Raw genomic sequence first — 19469 nt, 5'->3', positions numbered from 1 at the left:
AATCCCCTTTGGCTTCTTCAGTCCTTCCCCTAGCTCTTCCATTCGGGTCCCTGGTATCAGTGATGGTTGACTGTGAATATCTGCATCTGAATTTGTCAGGTGTTGGTGGAATCTCTCAGAACAGCCATTCCATTCTTCTCTCAGCAATCGATTTTTGGCATCAGCAATATTGTCTAGGTTTGGTGTGTGCAGATTGGATAGATCCCTAGGTAGGGTGGTCTCTGGATGGCCTTTTCTTCAGTTTCTGTTCCACTTTTGTCCCTGCCTTTCCTTTGGACAGGAACATATCTGGGTTAACAATTTTGAGATGGGCCAATGTCCCATCCCTCAACTAGGGGCTGTGCCAATCTACTGGAGGTAGTTTCTACATGGCTCATCTTCCCTTTGTTGCATATTTCAGCTAAAGACGTTCCCATTGAGTCCTGGGAACCTCTTAATTCCCTGGTGTCTGGGACTTTCTCGCGCCGACTGGTACATATTCCTATGTGATTTTCTGACCGTCTGTACTTCTCTCCTGTCCCTTCCAATACCTGATCATGACCCTCTTTCCCCTGCCCCTCCTATTTTTCTCCTAGATCCTTTTCACCTTCCCCTTCTATGTAGGATTATTTTCTTCTCCTTCCTATGTAGGACTGAAACATCCACAGTTTGGTCTTCTTTCTTCTTAAGCACTATTCTTAATTAGTGATTGATGTGAAAGGTTCATCCCATAGAAGGTGGGGCTATCCTTGGGCTGGTGATGCTGGGTTTTATAAGAATGCAGACTGACCAAGCTATGAGGAGCAAGCGAGTAGGCAGCAGCATCCTAGGAGGTCATAGCACCAACTCTTTACTCCAGGTACCTACATTGGTTTCCCTTAGTAGACTGTTGTTATCCAGGATATTTTGGCCAAATAAAGCCTTTTCTTTTCAAGTTGTTTTGGTCATGGCATTTCATCACAGCAATAGTAACCCTAATGAAGACAGCATCTTTATGTAAAGCATGGTCCACAGATAAATCAATTGTAAACAATAGAGTGTGTGTGGAAGCAGCTACCAGTACTGGCTTATAAAACCTTATTTTGTTAAAAGATTATTTTCTTGCCTTTTTTAGAGTGTAGTTTCCAGAGACTGCCCTAACTGGGGATCCATCTTATATAGTCACCAAACCCAGACAATACTGTGGATGCCAACAAATGCTTGGCTGATATACCTGCCTCCTGAGAGGCTCTACCAGTGCCTGAAAAATATAGAGGTGGATACTCTCAGCTATACATTGTACTGAGCAGTGTCCCCAATGAAGGAGCTAGAGAAAGCACTCAAGGAGATGAAGGGGTTTGAAGCCCCATAGGAAGAACAACAGTGAACTAACCTGAACTAACCAGTACCCCCACAGCTCCCAGGGACAAAACCACCAACCAGAGTACACATGGAAAGACTCATGGCTCCAGCTGCACATGTATCAGAGGATGGCCTAGTTGGTCATCAATAGGAGGAGAGGTCCTTGGTCCTGTGAAGGCTCTATGCCCCAGTGTAGGGGAATGCCAGGGCCAGGAAGAGGGAGTGGGTGGGTTGGTGAGAAAGGGGAGGGGCTAGGGTTTTTTTTTTTGTTGTTGAGGAAACCAGGAAAGGGGATAACATTTGAAACGTAAATAAAGAAAATATCTAATAAAAACCTAAAGCCTTATTTAATGCACTTGCCCATACTCCTCTCTTAGCCTACTTCTGTGATGCTGACCTCCACATGAACTACAAAATTGTTGATAAAAACATATAACAAGAAGCATCTCACTCCTATGACAGTAGTCATCTCCAGCTTTACGCACATATATGTCAACCATGAGTTTAGTAAAGTGATAGATTGCCATACTTAATCACCAAAAGTTATAACTTAGTATATCTAAGAAAATTCTTGGAAATATGTTATAATGATTACGAGTTTATTTTGACTTGTGTAACTTTGAGCAAATAATTTGATAAATACTAAATATTTTATGTGTGTTTAAGTGGTAATCAGTAAGCTTACTGTTCATGTCTGTTATCAATTATATTGCCATCTATCAAATTATCTGCATGTGTAACTCTATATATCTATCAATTTTAAATATATACTATGATAATCTTTTTAGATAAAGTCTAGATCTCATGAAATTATGGAGCTTATTTACAAAAAACGAAAGTAGATATTCATGCTCAAATCTCTTTTGCTTAAAATAGATGTTAGGTGTTTTAAAAATCCCTTTAAAAGGAAATTCTTCTGAGTCTTCCCTATAATTCTTACCTACTTTTGAAAAATAGGACAAGAAACCAAAGTAAGTTGATGAAAGTTATTAATATAGTTTAATTCCTTTGTTTTATATGAATATGTTTTGATTCATATTATATTTGCAACACAGGAAATATTTAAGTCAAGAACATATCATTTAATGTAGTAAACATTGGATATTTTAAGGAGAAAAAGGATGTATCTTGTACATTTTATGTATTTGATAAGTTATTTTTACATCTTAATGTTTTTAAGTTTATATATGACTAATGCTATCTTTATCTCCGTGTGTTTATTATTTGGATGTTGAGGAATTATCTTATTTCAAATAAGCAGCTTGGCATTTTGCCTGTACTTAATTCTTTAAATGATCATGCATGTTATCTACTTTATTACGAGTAGACAAAAGAGTTTATATGTAATAACTTACTTGTCCTGTATTGTTTACCTGGACAATTTTATGTTAATAAGTCAATCCCTTATAGTGAGTGCTTTCTGTATTCCTGCTTCATTCTAATGAGAAATGAATTTTCATCAGAGTGCTGCTTCCATTTTGTAAATCACCACTGTGGCAGCCCAAGGTCAGGTTTACTATTCTTCCTTTTGAACTGAGGTGCACACATTTCCTTGATATTGTGCTGATGTCAACTTTCTCTTAATGTGTTTATACTTGGAGCTCAAAGTACTAGTGAACACATTTCCACACTGAATCCTCCTACCAAGTACGGCTAAATGGAAACTTTGGATGTATATGAAATTTGTATTCCACTGTAAATGCCCCATGGGGTTTCTAGTCATCCAATACCTGAAGATTCTTCTTATGAATTAAACCCAGTTAGAATTCATCTATTAAGAAACTTATCAACAAAGAAAAAAAACACATGGGGATCATATTACACTATCTTTCATATTCAGGCAGGAATGTTTATACCTTGGAAAAGATTATCTGTTATTTTCTTCCACAGAGTATTCAACTATTCATGCTTTCAAGTCCCAAATATCTAAATGAGATCACTACCCTAAGTTTACTATGTTAATTTATCTTTTCTGACAAAACAATACAGAGTTTTCTTTATGGTTCCTGTTTGTAAAGCTTTGTATTGATATATTTTTAACAATATAATTTTGCTAAAATATGGTTTAAAAGATCATATCAAATAATTCAGTCCAATGATATATCATTGCCTATTAGAAAAAATTTCCACTTGAAAAGTCTTGTTTATACTTGACCTGTAAAAATTTTAAAAAAATATGGAATACTTTATAAGGCACTGAGCATTAACAATATCTTGACTAAAGTAATTCAATTATGAATTACATCTCCTGAATTACTCTCTCATAAATCATACCTTACTATTCATATCTAATCAGATAGTCTAATTTTATCAAAGTCAAATCTGTAAAATATAAAAATAGTATAACATGCATCTGTTTATACCTGATGACACACTTTAATGAAACTGTAAATTAATCTCTTTGTGTACAATAAAATTATGCACTATTATATTAACACTTATGTCACTAAGAAAATAAAATGTGCCTTATTGAATTTTCAAGTTAGCCATTTACTTTGAAAGTTATTGCTGAAAGAAAATATTTAATCAGAAAGTCTATTTTTAATAATCTTGAATCTTTCTTTTCAAAAATTTGAGATATATTTTTAGTTTTCCATTATTTTCAAATATACAAACACCCACACTTGTGCATTTTCCCATAAAGTATTTAATGGAGTATAGGGAAGTAGCTTTTCCATAACAATGAAATAGACACACATACTAAATTACTATTTGGGGCACGCATTTATTTCAATTTTTTGTTTAGACTGTGATGTTTTGTGGAGCAGGTGGATGGATCATGATGACATTTTCTTTTCAAAGTTTTATGCCCTGTTCTATAGAAAAGATATTTGTGAATGTAGATAAATATTGATACCATCCAAAGGCTATACCAACTGATAATCACTTGATATTTAAAACTGTTTGTTAAGTTACTTGTGTGCTAGCACCTTTTTACCCCATGAAACCTTTGGTATTAGTTGGATTCTATTCTCTTAGATTTGTATATATCTTGGCTAGAACCACATTTAGTAAAGATTCTCTACTATCTTTATAATGTCTCAGCCAAGTGTCAAGAATTTTATATTAATTTTACTGTCCTCTGACTTGGATTTGTAACCTCATTTTATTGGAGGTAATATGACAGCTAAGCTTATGTGCCAATTTGTGCTAAGAGGAGACCATTAGCATTATCTCATGGTGTATCTGTGAGAATATCTCTGGATGAGAATAGGATTTAAATGAAGAAACTTAGATGAACTCTACCACTAGTAGTGTGGGTGCATTCTTAGTTACTTTTCCATTGCTTTGAGAAAACATCATGACCAATAAACAAAGCAAAACAAACAAACAAACAACCCCTGCCAAATGAAAAATATAAAACATAGAATTGGCTTATAATTTCAGAGGTTAGAAGGTTAGTCCATGAATATCATTCTGTAAATACAGTGGCAAGCAGTCATGGAGAGGCAGGTAGATTTCTGAGTTCGAGGCCAGCCTTGCCTACAGAGTGAGTTCCAGGACAGCCAGGGCAATACAGAGAAACCCTGTCTCAAAAGAGAGAGAGGAGAGAGAGAGAGAGAGAGAGAGAGAGAGAGAGAGAGAGAGAGAGAGAGAGAGAGAGAGAGACAGAGAGACAGAGACAGAGAGACAGAGAGAGACAGAGAGACAGACAGAGACAGACAGAGACAGAGACAGAGACAGAGAGACAGACAGAGAGAGACAGAGACAGAGACAGAGACAGAGAGACAGAGACAGAGACAGAAAGAGAAGTGAGAAGTGCTTAAGATATCATGTGTGATGCATAACTTGCAGGCAGAAAGACTGGACATGCATGGGCTTTTTAAATCTCAAGAATCACCCCAGGTGGCATACTGCCTCCAACATGCACCCCACCTTCTAATCCTTCCTAAGTATGTCCACATCTCAGAGTCAAACAGTCATATATTTGAGCCTATTTGGGGTCATTCTCATTCAAACTACCACAGTGGATATCATCAAATACATCTATTAATGGATTTTGTGTTATCTAGTTAGGACATAGTGGCAAAGGAAAGGCCAACTTCTCCTTTTGAGCTGGGGCATACATTTTCTTGGTTTTCACATATGAGCTTCAGTCGTTGGGTGTTCACACACTATGATTTATACCAATGCTCCTCAGAAATGATCCTCTGACAGTAAGCTATGATTTAGTAACACTACTGAAAAAAATTTTTTTTCCATCAGTGCCTCCATACATTTGAGGTGATGAGGACCATAGAGGATTTTGATTGTCTCCCTTTTGCTACTGTTTTTCTAACCCTAAGCAAAATTGAAAGTTCATGCTCCTCCCAGTTTGCTGGGAAAAGAAAGCTTAGATTGTTGTAGAAAATGGGAAGTACTCCTGAATGTATATCTCCTCTCATTACTGCAATCTCAACTTTTTCTATGAATACACAATGACATTCATATTATTTTACATATACATATGAAATATTTTCACAAACACAAATGTATATGTTTATAGATTAGATTGTCTCAGTAAAAGCATACTGTGAATAATTTCAATGTTGAAAAATATATATTGTCATATTTTCTTTGCAGTTCCTATACTAGTAATTTTTTCAAATCTATTTTAACAATGCTTTATTGATAGTTACTAGTTTCTATATAACATCTTAAATTTACTTATTATAGTATTTTAATTGATACATTAATTTTAAGTAATTTGTATCTTAATAAACCTTTAAAACTCTGTTTTTGCATTTAAAGACTGCTCCACACCTCTGCTCTAAAAGATGATTAAGGAAAGAAGCTGTGGAGCAATTAGCATACCTGATAAATTTTATTTCAAATTAAGAAACATAAGTAAACTGATTACTTTTCAGGCACATATATGGAAAATGTGATGTAGGTTTTAGTCTAGTTGTTGGTCAAGATGTTTTCTGGAACAAGAAAGGTTTTATTTTGGCTCTGGTAGAGCCTTTTTGGGGACAGCTATACCAGGTTTCTGTCAGCAAGCTCTTCTTGGCACTGCAATAGTGTCTGGGTTTGATGTCAGGAGATGGGATGGATCCCTAGATAAGGCAGTCTCTGGATGGCCTTTCCTTCAGTTTTTGCTCCACTCTTTGTCCCTACATTTCCTTTATACATGAGAAATTCTGCATTAATATTTTTGAGAAGGGTGTGTGGCCCCATCCCTCAGTTGGGGACCGTGCCTATCCACTGGATATGGTCTTTACAGGTTCTCTCTCCCCTTTGTTGGGCCTTTCCCCTAATGTCCTCCCTGTCAGGTCCTAGGACCCTAAGCTGGATGTGCAGCAGGGGATTGCCTTATCTGGAATCACTGGGAAGGGAGCCCCTTGGTCCTTTGGAGGCTTGATGACCCAGGATAGGGAAATGCTGGGGTGCTGAGCCACAAGTGGGTGTGTGGGTGAAGGAGCACCCTAATAGAGGCAGAGGGAGGGAGGCTTGTGGGGGAAAATGGGAAGAAGGATAACATTTTAAATGTAAATAAATAAAATAACCAATAAAAGTAAAAACAAAATAAAATAAAAAATAAAAAGGAAGGGTTTAGTGCTTTGGTTATATTACGTTGTACAGCATATGTGTTGTAGAATTTGGAGCAGTTGGGCATTACAATGGCCCTGTTTCAGTTGAAGGGAGAGCAGGAAAATCTAATGGAAGCTGCAAGCTCTGTAGTCCCTTCTCTTTCCAGTTACCAGTTGTGCGTCTCTTTATTATCAGCCATCTACTTAAAGAAGCCGCTCCTCCCATGAGTATTGAGATATATGCTAACTTGCAAGTTTAACCCAGGGAATTCTCAGTGTGACACCTGGTAGATGGCTCATGCTCCAGGATAGGCAAATAATATGTAAATTTAGGTAACTATAAAATTAATTTTCCCTGTGGCTTAGTGTTTGGTGTTCTCACCACTGAAAAATTTTCATTACTCTACTTTCAGACTGGCAATTAATTTGTATTGTAAGAAAATAATTATATGTAAAAGGAGTTGAATTCTGCTTATCCTCATGTATGGCAGCCTTAATGTGCTTGTTGTTAATTCTTTTCTGCCAGTGGTAGGTGCACATGTCTTTGCTTAAACAAGTTGAGACTCTTTTACTAGAGCACATAGAGTTTGCTAAGTCCTCTCATCCTAGTGAATTTTAGCTTTGATCACTATGGGCATATTTCTAATAGAGAGTTTAATAAACATATACAGCATATTATCCATTTAGTTGTTGGATTGCCTATTTTCTATCCCATTCAAAATCATTTTCTGTCCTTTTGTTTTCTTACTCTACATTTTCCTATGCTGTTGGTTTATTAAATCCCTCATGTTTTAAGTTTTTAAAATTATTTCAATGGCAAACATTTATTTGGCTTTAAATATTTCCAGATGTTTTAAAATTTAATCTGCTAATCATGGTTTCCTGAAGAATTTTTTCCTTTACTCTTCTTGAGATAATAAACTTCATGGATTAACCATCCTCATATCTTGCTTTATGATTTATCTTCATCCTATTCTATTTTTAACCTTCAATTTTCTTTTGAACATTTAATTTTTTTAATATTTCTTTTTTCTATTTTTTCAAATTCTCAGTACTTTCTTGGTTTTGTATTTATTCCAGATATTAAAATGGACATATTTAATATTCTATAGTCTTAATTAAACAATATTTTTGTTTACTTCTCTTTAACATGACAACCTTTACATAAATATATCCATGCATTAAATTTTATATTACAATTTATGCAATTTTAGTACTTGATATAAGTAGTGTTTATGTAAAATTGTCCATGTATGCTCTTTCATTTTTGTAATTCTACCTTTCAATATTTTACATTAAGTAAGATAAATTCTTAATTCTTTAAGTACACAGATTTTTAAAATGATTTTGAGAGTGTTAGTTTTTCAATTTTCTTCATGAGAATCACGTATCTGCTTAAAACTCTTACTTTCTATCCTCATTCATGAAATGCACATTTGTATGGAGTGTGTCTCTAGCTCAACACTAAGACTGTTCTCCTTGCTTTTGTGTCTCAGTCTTCTAGTAACTAGGGAAAGCCTTGTCCCTGGAGCATTGCTTCTTCCTGTAGACTGCCTTCCTCTCTTTGTTGTCTTGAATGAAACTAACTTTCATTTAAAAGTCCCAAAGTAGACTTCTAAAAATATCAGCAACCTTACAATTTTAATTTGTCAAGCACTAAATGTACTAGTTTCTATTTCTTCTATTCACCAATATCTTTAGTCAGTCCCTCCTCAGAAGTGTAACTTTTTTACTTTTTCTGAGACATGTTGATAAAATGATGATACAACATGTCTCTGGGAGTGCACATTAGTGAAAATAGTAACTGAGATTAGCTGGAACACTTTTCCCATTACTTCCCTTTGAACCATACTGCTGTTGCTACTTGTAGCTAGAAAGCTCTTTGGGTGTAGGTTCCTTTCCAAAAGTTCCTAAAGGAGATTTTAAAGTTCTATTATTCTCATCTTTACCAGATTATTTTTAACCTACTTTATTTGTATGTGGGTGTTTCTCATTTTGGAGTTCATTGAGCTTTTAATGATGGTTTAAAATTTCATCTGTTTGCGGAGGTTCCAGATTTTGCATCCTATCCCTTCCTTTAAGCACTTTGGTCATTATATCCCAGAATCTAGGTCAACAGTTATCAAAAGATACCTCCAGGGCAAATGCCAGTTTGAGCATTTGCTTATCACAGTGATTATATTATATTATAGTTTTTGACCCCTGACAAATATAGTTGGCTTGTCACTTTCTAAGCTTAGAATTTTAAAAGGCATTTCAAAAAAGTGGGATATGGTTATTCATGCACTGCCTTCCAAATTGCATTATTATAAGCAAATTTTATTTTGAAACATTATTTATTATTTATGACCTTCTTTAAATAAATTACAAAATATTGAGCTATATTTACCAAGTATAAATTCTGGTTACTTATAATTTTCTGGTTTCTAAATATTAGATAATAATATAAATTTAAAAAAATAAAGATTAAGTATTAAAAATCTTTGAGGTATTTAGTAAAAAGTATATTACCATTCTGGAGAGTGATAGAAATATTTTAATGCCATTCAATTTAATATTACCCAATTTAAGAGATACAGGCCAAAGAGCCATAGAAATAGAGATACATGGCAAAGGAATGCATTCTGACACAAACTCTTCTTGTTTATTAGCCTGAATATTTTTCATGTAGGTCTTTATGTGATGAGATGATTTGATGATTATAGAAAACAATACTTTCCAATAACCTTATAAAATGAAAGGAATAGTAATCACATGGACAATCTAATTTTAACTATAATGACTATCATATAAGAGTAAGTAATTGACTAAAGGCATTATTTATGGGACACAATGACGTAGAAAAGGGATAGAACATCTTGATGATAATCTTTAAATTGAAGAAACTGAATGGAAAACCAAACTTTTCATTAGGGCATCATTGAAATAATAGTATTGCTTCATTGATCAGCCTAATATGAAAATAGATCTTTTACAAAATTAGAAATATTTTATTTTGAACTGAGCATTATAATGAATTACTCAATTATAAGCTTAAATGTGCTAAACAGAAAAAGTCAGTAATTATATATCGATATTTCATCTGTAAATGTTAAGAAAAAGCATCAGTCATCAAATTAGTTCATCAAAGAATGAAAGAAGCCAAGCTGTCCTTTAGTAGAAGAGTAGAAGTACTGACTGGAAAATCCATAAATGTAATATTCAGCCAGCAATGGAAACTATGATGCATAAACTCTGCACAAGGGAAACATAATACTTCTACATAAAAGAAGCAGACCTGAAGACGCTAAACACATTACTGCAAAACATGAAATCTAGAAGAGGCACTGCTTTAGGGACTAAAAAGAGGCCAGTGTTTTTTGAGGGTTCAGAGAGAGAAGAAGATTGAATATATTAAGCAAAGAACATTGTAAGGGTATTGAAAGTAACTGAGTAGCAGTGAACTAGGAACATGTACCACTGTCTTTCTCAACATTGTACAACATGGGACACAATGAGTTATACATATGACAATGACAATGTCAACTAGGGTATAAAAATGACAAAGTAATCTAAGTGCATTAAATAGGTAAAGGAATCTGACTGAGTATAACATAATGAATATTTTTAGCAAAAGTAGTGGTGCATCTCGGCAATAACCAGCGTTCAAGGGTCTGGGACTTCTTTGGGCTACATAACAAGTACTGGGTCATATATTACACAATCAAGCTCTACCTCGGAAATTAAAAAAAAAAAAAATGCATGGGTTTTCATTTCCTTGTTCTTAGTATGTGTTCTCCAGACAGTGACTAAGTGACTGAAGGAGGCCATTATAGACAAATTCGACAACTCCTAGCTTAGACAATTAGTAGCAAGTCACACTGCCTATGCCCTGAATTCAATGGATTGAGATTGGCACCCCTGTACATCTCTTCTGTGAAACACACAATTCCAATCTCATTATGGGAAAAATGAAGGTATTCAACAAAGCATGAAATATAGGTCAAAAATAATGCAATGAGATTAATTCCTTAAATGTGTACCATTTAGCATGTTAATTTACTATGTAGATAATCTTTATTTTTTAAATTTAATTCTATTTGTAATTTATTTTTTACACTCCATATTCCATTCCCTGCCCCCCATGCACCTCATATCCACATCCCATACCTCCACTCCACCACCCTGTGTCCACATGAATGTCCACACCTGCCACCCCACCTGACCTCTAAACACCCTGGGGACTCCAGTCTCTTGAGGGTTACATGCATCATCTCTGAATGAACACAGACCCAGCAGTCCTCTACTGTATGTGTGTCAGGGCCTTATACCAGCTGGTGTATGCTCTCTGTTTGGTGGTCCGGTGTTTGAAAGATCTCGGGGGTCCAGATTAAGACTGCTGGTCCTCCTACAGGATTGCCCTTCTCCTCAGCTTCTTTCACCCTTCGCTAATTCAACAACAGGGGTCAGCTGCTTCTGTCATTTGGTTAACTGCAAATATCTTCATCTGACTCATTTTTAAAGATAAATTCTGAAAAATGGTGAGGGGCACAAGGAAAGTGTCTGTCCCATATCTGCAATTGTTCTGTAACTGTAAATCATTCCCTAGGGAGTGACAATTTAGTAATACTGTTCAGAAAACAATAAAGAAATAATTCAGGCAATGATTACTACCAGTGAGAAGGAAGGAAGGAAGTACATGGAGATTTCCAGATAATTATTGATATTTTATTGACTATCATTTTTTATTTTAATACTTTTACTTCCACATTCCCATATACTTTATTCCTTTATTTGTTTGTTTCTCAATGTTTATTGAGTAATAATTGCCTAAAGAATAAATGGCACCAAAATGGAAAGGTTTTGAAGGCATAGATTTATCACAGAAGGTTTACTGGATGGTAATACTTACTCATTTGGCCAATGTAATAATTGGAATGCTATGGCAATAATTGATTTAGAGTGGATGGAGAGAGTGTGAAACTGCAATTACATGTTGTGCCCAGTGTCTGTATAAGAGGAAAGTTAGAAAGGTCATCTTTCAAAAGTGAGAAATTTATTTGGCAGTGCATTTGTAAGGATACTGACTAAGAATTATGCATTTTAATTCTCTTCATAGAAGAGAATAATAATGTTCAGAGATAATAATAACTACAATTTATTTATGCATATTACGAGTCAATTGGAACTTGAGTGCTTTCCAACTCATCTAAAAGGCTGTGGTGTAAAGGGAATTTATAAATAAAAGACTTTTAATAAGCCATTGTTGCTGGACTTACTATTGGCATCATTATTGCTCTTTTGTGAGGGTGTGTTATGCATTGCATGCATGATTTCTATGTGTATGAAGTGCATGAGTGTTAGCTTCTGTGTGCATGTTCCCATGTGGGTGAATGTGGGGCTCAGAGGAGGGAGTTTAGAGCCTTCTATCATTTTCTACCTTATTTCTTGAGACAGGGTCTTTCACAGGCCAGTAATCTAACCATTTTGCTGTAGCTTGTCTGCTAGCAAGCTCCATGGATCTGTTTGTCTCTGTCCTTCAGTATTGGAGTTATAAGCATTCACAGCTTTGTCAAGATTCTAACAGAATGTACATTCCTCTGTGTGTTTGTTTTAGTTGTTAACTGAGGGCTGAGAATTAGAACTCAGATTCTCACGACTGCACAAGTGCTTTTATCCACTGAACCATCTTTCAAGACTCTGAGCAATGGTCATAATTCACAAAGATATTTGGGTAATAATGTCCTGAAACTGTGAATATGTTACATTTCATGGTGTAAGGAACTTTTCAGATACCATCAAGTACCTTAAAATGCAAAAATCTATCATTCATTATATGTGTGGACTCAAATATTCCTATGGAACATTATAAAAGGTGTGCAGGAGGTGAGGATTAGCCAAAAGTGTTCTACTAGAACCAGAGGAAGCAAGCAAAACACAATCATTTGGGAGCTTATAGGGCGGAAATAACAAGGTAACCAAGTATCTCCTTAAACTTCCAGAAGGAACAATCCATTGAATATACTTTAATTTCAGAATATTTATGTCTAAAAAAGTAAGGAAATTTGCAATGCACCTTTGCACTGGTAGTTTTGTGGTGGAATGCCATGGAAACAGTATGAAGCTAACATATCATATTATGAAGTCCTATCAGACTTCTCTAAATTCATCCTCAGATGCTTCATTTTCTATAGCTAGTCTCACACAAGGCAAAGAGTATTTGGTTTCTATGAGCTGTGTCAAATGTACTCCTTTTCAACCACATGCTCACCAAAGTTACCTAACAATCTGGAATGAATGATACCTCCTACTAAGCTTTGTGTGCTTTGTCAACTGTTGTGTATATAGAAATAATATGGAAGAAATATTGTTATTATAGAAAGTAAAGGAAATAATTCAAATTGTTCAAAACACACTTTGATATATCTTAGAATTGTTTGTGTTTTTTTTTAAAGCCAAAATGGTTGAACACTTAATTTCAGTCTCTTAATCCTCAGCATCCTTTTGCATAGCCTCTGTACTTAGATTTCATTGTTCACCTAATCCTCTCAACAGATCATTTCTGCTGCACAACCATGCTGAAATCTAACTTCACACATGTGAAATTTTTTCATGATATTGGAACATAGTTATCACATCTTATTTATATGTTCATCCATTTTCTCCCACATTTCAGAAGCCACTTATGCTGCTCTTCATATTTCTGATTCTCTCTCTTCACAGCTTACCTATCTAGAAAATGTTAAAAAGGAAAATATGACTCAATATAAGTAAATTCACATTTGCCTTCCAATCATAGATATAGCTTCTCACTGTGTTTAAGGTGTGTTGTCGGAGAGGTCTCCATGACTCATCTGCCATATTGCATCATCTCTCCCTAGGGTTCCAGCACAGCTGAACAATGCCCCATGGTTGTAGCTCTGCTGGTTCACCTCATCATTCTCTGCTGTTCCTAGAACTGCACATGTAAGACAGAGTCCTGGAAGCTTGGAGTCTTAGAGAAATTATGCCAGAACCAACCGATCCAGCCCTTCTAATCAATAAAGTGCTCAGATACATATCTCTAAGCCCCAATTTGTAAGAATGTGAATCCTATTTAAGGCTCTTTTTGCTTCCTCAGATGCAATTCTTTCCCAAAGTGACATAGTTTTTAATGTTCAAGCATTATTAGACAATATTAGTATATATAATTTAATATTTTATCATTGTGTACATATATGTGTGTGCACATGCATGCAACTTACCAACAACACCATGTGGAGCTCAGTGGACAACTTTATGGCATTGGCTCTCTCTTTCAGTATCTTACATGGTTTCATGGAGCCATCTTGCTGACACAAACTCATTTTTAAAATACTAAAAGCTTCCCAGAATTTCTGATTTTTTATAGATAGTACTTATATCTTAAACAGTATTTGTGCATGCTATTCTGCATGCTAAGACATATTGGAAGAAAACAACCATGATACATCAAGAAAATTGCCACACAGGAACTTTCTGAGTATAGTGCTTACTTCATCTCTCTTTGCAACCACTCTAGGAAAATCCGATGTGAGGTACACATGTTTCCACAGATAAACAGAAGAGCACAGAAAGGATTTTTATAACTTCTTCTTTAGGTATCCTATTTTACCTTGACACTCTATCACATAGATTTGACTTCCTCAGGTTCTTTTCTTCATTGAAATCATATCCATTGAACTCTACAGCCCCATACCCCAGTTTATAGCCAAGCTTCCTGTCTCACCATCATTTTGTAACTTGTTCATGACTCTGTAGTTCAATTCAAAGCAACCATAGCATACTATGTATTCTTTAGGTTAACCTGCCTTTCCTATTTCATATTACTAATAGATTTTAACCCATCTCATTCCTTTTTGTATAAAGCCCTAGAAATTAGAGGAAAGAATACCTTTCAAGTCTCATCTCCAAAGGCTACCATTTTTCCTTACTAAATTTACCTCTGTATCCATAGGTTAATTCTAGTAATCTACTTTTACAAAGGGAAAGTATAAATTCTTGTGTTGAGCATTGGAATATTTTGTATCTTACAAAAAGAAATTCACATATGAAATGTACATAGATAGGATATGTTCAGAGTTAATTGACAAATTCCTATGGAAAAGGTATTGTGAAATGATGTTTCTCAAAATCCAAATATCATGAATATGATAATGAAAAAATACTTGTTTTCTAAGGCTATGTTTAACATTTCAAGCTGGGAGTTTAATTTCTTTTGTGATCCAACAGAGATATAGGCTTAAAAAATCATTTTCATAGGAATGAGATTAACTGGTATCCTTGATTCTCATGCAGAAATTTGATTTCTTTTCTTTACATTACAAGAGCAAGTTTAGTGTGTGTGTGGGGGGGGAGGGCAGTATGTCCTGAAGACATTTTCTAAGTAAATCCAGTTTAGGAAATAAACAAAAGCATCCTCCCCATTGAGTAATTTATTCATACAAGTAACAGATTTAAAAATAACCAAGTCTGACATTATTCAGCAGGAGAATAAATCCAAATTAATTCATTAAAATGAGATATAATAAAGAAAACGTGCCCTCTAAGTAAATGTGGTATTGATAAGCTTTGTCTCCTTTAAGAAGTATTTACATCTCATTACAAACTCAAAATTTTTCATCCAGAAAATTTTGATGTTCTATAAAAAATAAGCTATGTAAATGGTACTTTGATTAAGAAAGGTTGATAAAGTCACTCAGTGTTAGTGAATGTTACCAAAAGTAAAAATATCTTGCCTTAGGGTTAACAGGTTCATTTGAGACAAAATGAATAGGTATGAATACTCAGAACTTTATTAAGTGTAGAAATCATTTCTGAAGTTATTATTTTGGGTAGAAATATTTTAATACTTTTATTAGATATTGTCTTCATTTACATTTCAAATATTATCTGAAAGTCCCCTACACCCTCCCACACCCACACTGCTCCCCAACCCACCCACTCCCATTCCCGGTCCTGGCATTCTCCTATACTGGGGCATAGAACTTTCCCAGGACCTAGGGCCTCTCCTCCCAGTGATGACCGACTAGGCCATCCTCTGCTACATATACAGTAAGAGCCACAAGTTCCATCATGTGTTTTCTTTGATTGGTGGTTTAGTTCAAAGGAACTCTGGGGGTACTGGTTAGTTCATATTGATGTTCCTCCTATGGGGCTTCTGACCCCTTCAGCTCCTTGGGTACTTTCTCTAGCTCCTTCATTGGGGACCTTATGCTCCATCCAATGGATGATTGTGAGCATCCACTTCTGTATTTGCCAGGCACTAGCAGAGCCCCTCAGGAGACAGCTATATCAAGCTCCTTTCAGCAGACTCTTGTTGGCATTTGCCATAGTGTCTGGGTTTGGTGGTTGTTTATGGGACAAATCCCCAGTGGGGCAGTCTCTGGATGGTCATTCCTTCAGTCTCTGCTCTGAACTTTGTCTCTGTAACTCTTCCCAAGGGCATTTTGTTCCCCCTTCTAAGAAGGAGTCTGAGCTTCTGGGCTAATATCTACTTATCAGTGAGTGCATGTAATGTGTGTTCTTTTGTGAATGGGTTACGTCTCACAAGATGATCTCCTCCAGATCCATCCATTTGTCTAAGAATTTCATAAATTCATTCTTTTAATAGCTGAGTTGTACTCCATTGTGTAAATGTACCACATTTTCTGTATTCATTCCTCTGTTGAGGCACATCTGGGTCCTTTCCAGCTTCTGGCTATTATAAATAAGGCTGCTATGAACAGAGGGGAGCATGTGTCCTTATTACATGTTGGAGCATCTTCTGGGTATATGTCCAGGAGTGGTATTACTGGATCTTCCAGTAGAACTATGTCCAATTTTCTGAGCAACTGCCAAACTGATTCTCAGAGTGGTTGTACCAACTTGCAGTCCCATCTGCAATGGAGGAGTGTTCCTCTTTCTCCACATCCTCACCACCATCTGGTGTGAGGTGGAATCTCAGGGTTGTTTTGATTTGCATTTCCCTGATGATTAAGGATGTTGAACATTATTTTAGTTGCTTCACAGCCATTCGGTATTTCTCAGTTGAGAATTCATTGTTTAGCTCTTTACCCCATATTTTAATAGGGTTGTTCTCTGGAGTCCAACTTCTTGAGTTCTTTATATATATTGGATATTCATCCCCTATCAGATTTAGGATTGGTAATGATCTTTTCCCAATCTGTTGGTTGCCTTTTGGTCTTATTGACAGTGTCCTTTCCCTTACAGAAGCTTTGCAATTTTAGGAGATCTCATTTGTTGATTCTTGATCTTACAGCACAAGCCACTGGTATTCTGTTCAGGAATCTTTCTATTTTGGGTAGAAATTTAAGAAATGATGAAACTCTATTTTAACTATAGGCATCTAACTATTTCCTCTTTATAAGAATTTTTACAAATATGCTTAATTTAAATACCATTCACCACTTTTCTTCTCTCCTCCCTTCTCTTTCTCCCATGTACATTTCTCTTGAGCCCTGCAATGCTTCTCTACTCAGAAGGTGATAGCATCTTTTCCTTTGATTATTATAGTTACATACATGCGTGTGTGTGTTGTATGTAAGTGTATGTGCATCTGTATATATGTGTGTATACACACACACACACACACACACACACACACACACATATATATATATATATATATATATATATATATATATATATATATATTAACCTGCTGAGTCAATTTTTGTTATTTTTGTGTATATGAAAAATTTAGTTGAGGAACAAATAAGTGTCAAATTATATAATTGTAGATGAAACACTATATATGTATATATATATATATATATATATAATTGTATTTACTTGATATTGTTTAGTTTTCAGACACAAAGAAGACAGTCAAAAGGCTAACTGCAAAAAGAAAAAAACTGATATCCAAAGGTTAAGTCACTAAAGACAAAGAATGATAAGACTATGAGATCATTACATATTCTTGATATAAATTTCTTGTTTGATTATTGACCGTCCAAATTTTCATTTACTATTTAGGTCATGTCTCCATTCCGCTAATTGTTTTAGTTGATATGCAGAGCAGAGGCCTTCTAATGGGATCCACTTTCCCTTTACATTTCTTGTTATTATTTTCTGAATCATATTTATGAATTCATCTATAGGTCTGAATCTTGAGGTATTTTCTTTATTTCCTCTTGTAGTTTATGGTCTTGTATGAAGTTCTTTGATCCATTTGCATCAATTTTTATATATTGCTTAAGGGAGAAGGAATAAATAAGACTATTCAAGGATAGGAATGGCAATAGGTGCTTGAATCCTGATCATATGTTAATAAAATGCTAGTTGCATTCTAGTATAGCCTTCTATGAATTTTTCATGGATAGCATTAAGAACATTTCATACTGGAATTGTGTGCTTATCTTTGTCTTCTAAGAAGTTTTGGAAAGGCTTGGATATTTGGGGCCTTATTTAAAAAATAACAAATATTTGTTGAATCAATGAATGCCAGAATAAAGAATTTTTCTCCTAATAGCATAAAAATAGATGGAAACGAAAAAACAAAAAACAAAATATGGTAAGGCATAGAAAAGAATTGTTAATTTTCATGTATTTTGGACAAACTGAACAATTTCTGAAAGCAACGAGCAGGGATAAAAGCATATTTCAGGCTGTTTCTTCTAAAATGCTTACCAGAAGCAAAGTAGGTAACGAATGGGCCATGCCTTTTCTTAGCTCAGGGATTCCTTGACTCAGGAGTCTGAGCAGGTTGAGCCCAATAGTCAGCAGGATTTGTGAGCAGTAGGTTTGTTTGCAGTGCTGATTGTCACCAAGTTAGTGATATACTGGCTGCAAAGAAAATCAAGGCTCAGTGCACACTACCTACAGAATCCTAATCATGTCCTCAGAAAATGTAACCAAATTTCATTATTTCTTCCTGTAAGCATGAACTTGTCAGAGTGTATATCTAAATTTCCTGGCTTTAATTCTGTTTCCTTGTACTCATAAAACAAATGGAATATTATATTTTACATGAAACAGATATCCTCTTTTCTGTACTGTTCTTACATGTATTGGATATACCACACATTTTAAGCTTTTGTCTTTCTACCAATCATTCTAAGTTGTTGAATTATCACCATTTACTATTAACCATCATTTGTTGATTTTGTTCAGAACACAAGAGATCACGGGACATAATTACATTGGATAGTATAAAAGATTAATTATATATTTAGTCTATATTATAAAATTGCCCATTATGTCAAAGTCTTCCATTAGAAGTACATTAAACATTAAAAATACTACATAAGTATTATATATTCTTAGTATATTTATGATGTAACTTAAAAGATCTTAAGCAATATTAAACATGAATAATGAAATGAAGCACAATATAAAATTATTTTCTTGTCATAGAGTTCAATGTAGAAAACATACAATAAAATAACTGAAGTTACTGTTGAGTCATTAAACTGATTTTGCTTATAGCAGTACAGAATCTGTAATCAAAATAAATTGCAGCACAGAATATATAATAGAAACATGAAACCTATTATTCTGGAAACCTAGCTGACAACATCAGAGAAAAGTCCTACTATAGCAGATGACAGATGGTAAAACACATTGAGATACACCACCAGAAATCAATCAATCTCTCTCCCTCTCCCTCTCCCTCTCCCTCTCCCTCTCCCTCTCCCT

General features: G+C 35.0%; 1 protein-coding gene across 1 annotated transcript in view; it reads left to right on the top strand.

Moving 5' to 3' along the window:
• The window catches only part of Znf804b (zinc finger protein 804B), a 542692-nt gene that overhangs the window by 140283 nt on the left and 382940 nt on the right, over positions 1 to 19469 (top strand). The window lies entirely within an intron of this gene.

Source organism: Mus caroli, chromosome 5 (assembly GCF_900094665.2).
Source record: "Mus caroli chromosome 5, CAROLI_EIJ_v1.1, whole genome shotgun sequence".
Lineage (NCBI taxonomy): Eukaryota > Metazoa > Chordata > Mammalia > Rodentia > Muridae > Mus > Mus caroli.
The sequence above is the reverse complement of the archived record's forward strand: the minus strand, read 5'-3'. Positions and strand labels throughout refer to the sequence as shown.